The 9,055-nt window shown below is 40.0% G+C and overlaps 2 long non-coding RNA genes across 2 annotated transcripts; both read right to left on the minus strand.

The window, feature by feature from the left end:
- Nucleotides 1-3,262: 3,262 nt before the first annotated feature.
- On the minus strand, nucleotides 3,263-3,718 carry LOC133849988 (uncharacterized). The gene is made up of 3 exons (XR_009895551.1): nucleotides 3,566-3,718; nucleotides 3,408-3,494; nucleotides 3,263-3,337 (listed from the first exon to the last, which is right to left on the minus strand). It is a non-coding gene; the product is annotated as an uncharacterized LOC133849988 (long non-coding RNA).
- Nucleotides 3,719-8,044: 4,326 nt separating this feature from the next.
- Nucleotides 8,045-8,579, minus strand: LOC133849986 (uncharacterized). The gene is made up of 3 exons (XR_009895550.1): nucleotides 8,346-8,579; nucleotides 8,188-8,274; nucleotides 8,045-8,119 (listed from the first exon to the last, which is right to left on the minus strand). It is a non-coding gene; the product is annotated as an uncharacterized LOC133849986 (long non-coding RNA).
- Nucleotides 8,580-9,055: the final 476 nt, after the last annotated feature.

Genomic DNA, 9,055 nt, shown 5'->3' on the forward strand with positions numbered 1-9,055 from the left:
TCCTCAGTCGCCCTACTAATAATCTCACTACTTTTCTTAATTATTACAGTACATGGAACCTATCGATCTCACCTTTTCTTCTCCGCCACGCGACTACGCTGGCGATGCACCCCCTATGACGCCGGATCGTGCGGAACAGCGCTATTCCCCGTGCCCTGAGGATGCACCCCGTATGTCGCCACACTACACCCCGTGGGACAAGGATGACCCTTTCTACTTGGCAGGCCTACCAGCCGGATACAACTCCACCAGCGAGGGGGAATCGGAGGAGAGGCCATACGAAGAGGACGATGATTCCAAACAGGAGGAGAGCAGCGAGGCGGAAGAGCCCTGTTTCCGACTCCCACCAGGCGCCTGGTCACCCAGGCCCGGGCAACGCCGCGACCCGCGACTAGGGCGTGGGCTGTATGCTCGACCCTCGTCGCCGACCGAGACGGAGGTGCAACAATACCAGCCTCCTCCCACTGAGGATAGCGACGCGGACGAACCGTTTTTCATCGAGGAAGTAGACCGTACGGTAACCTACGAGCCGGCCATCCGCCCATGGGGAATGCGGGTAACTCGTATTGACCGGGCGGTGGTGGATATTATCCTCCCTCCAGGGGAAACCCCCACCTCCTATTTTGAGCTGCCAGAGCACTGGAATTATCGGGGGCCAGCGATCGCTGACCGCCCGGTGCCACCACCCTACTTCCCGCCAGCCTTTCGACGCCCTATGACACCCGTTCTACGCCGACTGGAGGAAATGGATATGTCCGACCCCGACGGGTTCCCCCTCCCTATGTCTTCCTATGCCCCACCGCAAGAAGGTCCACACTGGGAGTCCGCGTCGTCGGACGACGAGCCGGACGGGCCTCGGGTCCGCCGGCAGTACGCAAGGACTTCCCCTCCAACGAGGAGTCCGACCCTCTCGCCGACCTACTGGAGGTCTTGGGGCAGGACTTGATGCCGTTGCAGGAGGAGGAGGAGAAACCTCTGATGACCGAGGTAGCCCATGAAAGCGAGCTGGTGGAAGCTCCTGCCGAGTGGAAGGTAGAAACGCCCCAACGTCAACTACCCCGGGGCCTAGTCGAGGAGGTCCGCTGCAGCGAGGGACGAGGAACCAGGACAAGGTTCACCCATACTTACCTTGACACCACCTACCAGGTGAACCGGACTAAATTCGGACGTATCCGGATTTTCATTCGCCCGGCGGGAAAGGGAGTGTAACGCACCATACTGCGCCACAAAATAAACAATAGTCCGAAAACATATGTACCAGAGTTTTCTCTTATACATGGTCCCTCACCCAGCTGTGCTGAGTTAACAGCGCAAGGGCAACGCAAAGAGAGTTCACAGAGCATGCGCAACGCAAATATGAGCCAAGCAAGTTGACAGCGCGTGCGCAGCGCAAAATGAGCCAAGCAAGTTCACAGAGCATGCGCAACGCAAATATGAGCCAAGCAAGTTGTAACGAATCACTATTGTAGTATTCGTCTTGTGCTGGTGTTGGGTTTATTAGCGTGGCGTACGCGCTGGCTTCTCTGGGCTTTGCTCAGGTAGCATGGGGTTAAATAAAAGGCCAACTAATAGGACGCACCACTTATAACAATAATACATTTAAAATTCGCGTACATAAGGGAAGACAGAGAAGAAGGAGTGTAATGGGAAGGTTACAATAAACAATAGTGAAAGAGACGAGAAAGGGAAGGAGAGGAAGGTAGGTTAACAAAGAACACGGAGCCACTCTCTCATGCAACACAGCTGTTATTGTGTGCAGACGCCCACCCTACCATGATCCTGCATTCATATGCCAAAAACTTAAAGTTGGCAGGATCCCTAAAAGACAGTGGTTCGGCTAACCTACTCCTGCTTGGTGATGCATGGTTCCAAATAAAAATGATTAAATTAAGCGAACATCCTTAATTTATTAACATATAAGAAAAGTGATTTGAATTTTAACATTACAAACGAAATGAAAAGAAAAATAAATAAATAAATAAATTAACGGACAAACATAGTAAGTGTGTATGAGGCAGAAATTAATTAAATAAGGCAAAAGAAAAAGAATAAATAAAAGAAAACTAAAAATAATTAACCTATAAATATAAAATATGATCTAGCATAAATATAATATAACTAATTATTTTTGGGTTTGAAAATTACTAATACTTTAAGAATTTTGCAATTAAAATGACTTCATTGAGAATGATGAAAAGCACAATGAATATAGGCAAACATAATCTATCTTTTTAAACAGAAAAGCTCTGCGCAAGCAATTGGATGAGGATCAGCTGATGGCTGTCACTCAATGCAGGCATGTATATGGCCAGCCCTTCAAGGTCATTGACCGCTGGGACTGCAGTAGCAGCTATAGCAGCGCTATGGTGAGATGCACCCAAAAGCTCTAACTCAAGTATATATTATCATTTAGTAAGAGTGAAACAGACTTACATACACGCAGAAAGATCTTTCCTTGTGTTAGTGACTGTCTGTGGTGAAGCTGTGGATAAATAGTAATAAGAAAGCTTTTGCGCATGCGTAAAAGCTGGCTGCAATGATCTGCTAGTGCAATTCGACACAAACATACATATGTACATACAAATGTATGTAGGTATGAGTGTACCTACTTGCAGGCAATACAGATACATTAAATTCAATAATTAAATACAATTGTACAAAGATATTTTGCCTATATATGGTGCCTTATATGCATTCTTAAATGATTGCAGTTGTTATTTCATACAACAATACCGTGGTACTTGTATTATGAGTGCCCAAGAAAAGTTGTTGTTTCAACTTTCTCGCCACATCATACTACACTTACAACACTGATGATTGACTCTCACTTATAAATGCATATTGGGACAGAACAACGTAAACTAACAATAATCAACAAACAGAAAAAAAAAACATAAGCTGCTATCCAGCTGTTCGCCTTCCTCCTGGGTGACGCATATATTTGGCCTCGATGCCACCACCAGTGCGGAACAACTAGTAAATGAAGAACGCACGGCTGACAGACGCAGGTGTTTTCGGCAGTAGAATCACAGCCTGCAATTCTCCTGATGCTCAATGAGCGTCTGCAGCTAACAACAGCTCATCTGTTTGTGTTGTCCAGACAGCTGATCTGACCAGCACAGCTGCGAAGTGGAGCTTTGGGTGGTTGGCCGTTAATCCCTCATTTATGTGTGGTGAAGTTACAGTTTAAATTAATTTAAAATTCTACCACTGGGTTTTTATAATTTACACACTAGGGTTTATATAAATTATGACTGGGTTATTATATAAATTACGGCTGGGGGATTAAATTCAGTTTAATACCGGGTTTTATATAAAATATGACTAAGTGCCGAATCTAAAAAATAAATAGACAAAACTAAACTTAGAACAACGAAAAACTAAACATACGTATAACAAATATTTACCCTAATCTGGAAAACGGCACTTGGTATGGGAGGACGTGGAAGTGGACAACCATCTATTGCGTAGGTTAAGTGGACGGCATAGGTGCACTTTTGTGAATAAAAACACAATTAACGTATTAGTATATCAATCATACATTGCAGTACCATTGTATACTTACAAATACGATATATGCAACGGACTTCGCCAACCACTTCACTGAGATCTATTTTTTCTGGTTTTAGTCACATGCACTTTTACACATTTTTCCTCAGGTTCGGCACATAACCTGCCAACCATTTTCTTGCCAACAAAACCAACAACAAAAACCTTTTTTTTCGGAAATTTGACAATTAATCTTACTCAAAAATGTAATCGCTTGTCTATTTTGGTCTGAACTTAACACGATCAGCTGATCTAGCAATCCATGCTTGCATGTATCGTGGTCCACCAATAGAGGGCGCTATTTTTGGAGCTTTCAGTCTCATTTATAAAACATGACAAGATATTGAGTACCATTTTCTCAGACTACAAATTATTTTATGCAACTAAACAAATTAACTAATACAAATTAACTAGGACAATAAACATATAAATAAATAAGATAATAAATAATAGGTATAATTACGTATGTGTGCAGAAAAAGAAGAAAAAAAATGTTGCATACTTTTAGGCTTAGTCAATTTCAGCTACGACAAGCGGCCCATTACACATCCCCCTGGCAAAATCACACTTAGTCGTTGTAACGACAAAGTGGGATACCCGCTTGGAGGTAGCTTAACTGCAACGATGCGAAGATAAACGATTACTGCTTAAGGTCCTTCGCATGAAATTTGCCAGTTTTGTTTGTTGCTCCGATGTCAACTCGAGTTGCTACGAATTGACAAAGGTAATTGAGGCAACGCTGTCAGTCTGCGCCGGGTGCATCAAACATCTTGGCCAAATTGAGTATTTATAAATTGCTAACTAAACAAAAAAAACGTATGAAACACAAAACAATATTAAATAAACAAACAATAATCGAAATCAAACTCAAAAATATAAACCAATATGCCATGAATAAATTTGGAACCATGCAACACTTATCGAAGGAAGAGTTGCTAACTAATAGTCGAAAGCAGATATGGAAAACACCGAAAATAGGGAATCTGAAAAGTTGCTCCAGATATAGCGGCAAGTTAAGTAGTTCCAAACCACTTACTCGTTCCAAGCGAATATCTAGAAACAATATCCAAATACATTTAGGTTTTGTTAAATCGCTACCACTTACACTCGTATCCACGCAAAAGACAACGACCATGTTCGTGTGTATTGATTAACACAGAATAAAAAAAAAGTAGATGATGACAAAAAAGAAATAGGAAATTCAAGAACACAGATAGATTTTGGTTGCATCACTATCACTTACACTCGTATCCACGCATAAGATAACGACCATGTTCGTGTGCAGTGATCAACACAGAATCAAAAAGTAGATATTGGAAACAAGGAAAATAGGAAATTCGAAAACATAGATAGGTTTTGGTTGCATCACTACTACTTACACTCGTATCCACGCAGAAGATAACGACCATGCTCATGTGTAGTGATTAACACAGAAAAAAAATAGATATTGAAAAAGAAAAGAGGAAATTCGAAACATTGTTCCAGATACAGATCGATTTTGGCTGCATCACTACCACTTACACTCGTATCCACGCATAAGATAACGACCATGCTCGTGTATAGTGATTAACACAAAAAAGAAGAATATATTGAAACCAATGAAAATAGGGAATTCGAAAAAACATAGTTCCAAATATAGCGGCAAGTTAAGTAGTTCGAACCACTTACTCGTTCCAAGCGAATATTTAGAACCAATGTCCCCCTACAGATAGATTTTGGTTGCATCACTACCACTTACACTCGTATCCACGCAGAAGATAACGACCATGCTCGTGTGTAGTGATCAACACAGAATCAAAAAGCAGATATCGAAAAAGAAGAAAAGAATAGGAATGAATGGAAAATGATAGGACTAGTTGCTAGATAAGCATACCTACAATTAGTATGACGAGAAAGCAGCTCTGAGCCACGATCCGTTTCAAACACTAATTGAAATGTGAACGCCTTAACAGCCACTAAAGGGAAAGAAAAGAAATTGGGGAAAATATAAGCATTCATAAAGCTCCTTCATTTTAATAATACCAACTTTAAGAGCAATTATTTCAAAACCAAGTATAGCATAATAGCGCATGCAAACCATACTCAGTCGATAATAGATCGCCTAATTAGTAATATTACATTGTAAACTTTTATGATTGCTAAAGACGGACAATAAACAGTACTAAACACACTAAGCTGACTTGCGCCACCACGGGACTATGCAACCCCAGTCAATGAGTTTAACTGTCAATTGCTGAATTAATTTTGTAGTACTACTTTATTTCCATCGTTTTCATTAGGTGTTTTGCTTACCGCAAGAGGCAGATCTGGTCCACGAACTTTTTCAATGTAAGCTCTACACCTAAAGAAATACGATAGCATATAAATGACAGTAGACAGTTTGACCGTTTGAGTATAAAGCCATTTTGAAGCTATTATTTTCTAAAACGTCAACCAACACCGTCTTGGTTAAGTTCTTTTGTCCTGATTTTACGAGGTCTTACTTTCTCGCTAATAAAATAGACACAAAGAGACTAACCTAGTACACAAATATGTATAAGGACAACAAAAGACTTGAATCACTAGCTGGTATTTATTCTAGAGCATAATTTTTTTATAGGCCATGTTTAGATTCTACCAAAAACAGGCCACACGATTGGGCGCCAAAATATATTATTAAATTATAATTATATCTGTAACGAATCACTATTGTAGTATTCGTCTGGTGCTGGTGTTGGGTTTAGTAGCGTGGCGTACGCCCCGGCTTCTCCGGGCTTTGCTCAGGTAGCATGGGGTTAAATAAAAGGCCAACTAATAGGACGCACCACTTATAACAATAATACATTTAAAATTCGCGTACATAAGGGAAGTCAGAGAAGAAGGAGTGTAATGGGAAGGTTACAATAAACAATAGTGAAAGAGACGAGAAAGGGAAGGAGAGGAAGGTAGGTTAACAAAGAACACGGAGCCACTCTCTCATGCAACACAGCTGTTATTGTGTGCAGACGCCCACCCTACCATGATCCTGCATTCATATGCCAAAAACTTAAAGTTGGCAGGATCCCTAAAAGACAGTGGTTCGGCTAACCTACTCCTGCTTGGTGATGCATGGTTCCAAATAAAAATGATTAAATTAAGCGAACATCCTTAATTTATTAACATATAAGAAAAGTGATTTGAATTTTAACATTACAAACGAAATGACAAGAAAAATAAATAAATAAATAAATTAACGGACAAACATAGTAAGTGTGTATGAGGCAGAAATTAATTAAATAAGGCAAAAAGAAAAAGAATAAATAAAGAAAACTAAAAATAATTAACCTATAAATATAAAATATGATCTAGCATAAATATAATATAACTAATTATTTTTGGGTTTGAAAATTACTAATACTTTAAGAATTTTGCAATTAAAATGACTTCATTGAGAATGATGAAAAGCACAATGAATATAGGCAAACATAATCTATCTTTTTAAACAGAAAAGCTCTGCGCAAGCAATTGGATGAGGATCAGCTGATGGCTGTCACTCAATGCAGGCATGTATATGGCCAGCCCTTCAAGGTCATTGACCGCTGGGACTGCAGTAGCAGCTATAGCAGCGCTGAGATGCACCCAAAAGCTCTAACTCAAGTATATATTATCATTTAGTAAGAGTGAAACAGACTTTCATACATTCGGCGACTCCCACGCAGAAAGATCTTTCCTTGTGTTAGTGACTGTCTGTGGTGAAGCTGTGGATAAATAGTAACAAGAAAGCTTTTGCGCATGCGTAAAAGCTGGCTGCTATGATCTGCTAGTGCAATTCCACACAAACATACATATGTACATACAAATGTATGTAGGTATGAGTGTACCTACTTGCAGGCAATACAGATACATTAAATTCAATAATTAAATACAATTGTACAAAGATATTTTGCCTATATATGGTGCCTTATATGCATTCTTAAATGATTGCAGTTGTTATTTCATACAACAATACCGTGGTACTTGTATTATGAGTGCCCAAGAAAAGTTGTTGTTTCAACTTTCTCGCCACATCATACTACACTTACAACACTGATGATTGACTCTCACTTATAAATGCATATTGGGACAGAACAACGTAAACTAACAATAATCAACAAACAGAAAAAAAAACATAAGCTGCTATCCAGCTGTTCGCCTTCCTCCTGGGTGACGCATATATTTGGCCTCGATGCCACCACCAGTGCGGAACAACTAGTAAATGACGAACGCACGGCTGACAGACACAGGTGTTTTCGGCAGTAGAATCACAGCCTGCAATTCTCCTGATGCTCAATGAGCGTCTGCAGCTAACAACAGCTCATCTGTTTGTGTTGTCCAGACAGCTGATCTGACCAGCACAGCTGCGAAGTGGAGCTTTGGGTGGTTGGCCGTTAATCCCTCATTTATGTGTGGTGAAGTTACAGTTTAAATTAATTTAAAATTCTACCACTGGATTTTTATAATTTACACAATAGGGTTTATATAAATTATGACTGGGTTATTATATAAATTACGGCTGGGGTATTAAATTCAGTTTAATACCGGGTTTTATATAAAATATGACTAAGTGCCGAATCTAAAATAAATGGACAAAACTAAACTTAGAACAACGAAAAACTAAACATACGTATAACAAATATTTACCCTAATCTGGAAAACGGCACTTGGTATGGGAGGACGTGGAAGTGGACAACCATCTATTGCGTAGGTTAAGTGGACGGCATAGGTGCACTTTTGTGAATAAAAACACAATTAACGTATTAGTATATCAATCATACATTGCAGTACGATTGTATACTTACAAATACGATATATGCAACGGACTTCGCCAACCACTTCACTGAGATCTATTTTTTTCTGGTTTTAGTCACATGCACTTTTACACATTTTTTCCTCAGGTTCGGCACATAACCTGCCAACCATTTTCTTGCCAACAAAACCAACAACAAAAACCTTTTTTTTCGGAAATTTGACAATTAATCCTACTCAAAAAGGAAATCGCTTGTCTATTTTGGTCTGGACTTAACACGATCAGCTGATCTAGCAATCCATGCTTGCATGTATCGTGGTCCACCAATAGAGGGCGCTATTTTTGGAGCTTTCAGTTTCATTTGTAAATAAAGCTCCGCTTCTCAGAACAAAACATGACAAGACATTGAGCACCATTTTCTCAGACTACAAATTATTTTATGCAACTAAACAAATTAACTAATACAAATTAACTAGGACAATAAACATATAAATAAATAAGATAATAAATAATAGGTATAATTACGTATGTGTGCAGAAAAAGAAGAAAAAAAATGTTGCATACTTTTAGGCTTAGTCAATTTCAGCTACAAAGTTGACAGCGCGTGCGCAGCGCAAAAATGAGCAAGCGAGTTAACAGCACAAGTGCAACGCAAAGCGAGTTAACAGCGCATGCACAAATTTAGGAAAAGAAAGTAAAAAGCGAGTTGGCAGAGCCAAGACCTTGACCTAGATAAAAAGGCGAGTGGGGAGGAGCGGGGCT

The sequence above is a fragment of the Drosophila sulfurigaster genome, unplaced genomic scaffold, assembly GCF_023558435.1.
Source record: "Drosophila sulfurigaster albostrigata strain 15112-1811.04 unplaced genomic scaffold, ASM2355843v2 ctg63_pilon, whole genome shotgun sequence".
In the NCBI taxonomy this organism is placed as follows: Eukaryota; Metazoa; Arthropoda; class Insecta; order Diptera; family Drosophilidae; genus Drosophila; species Drosophila sulfurigaster.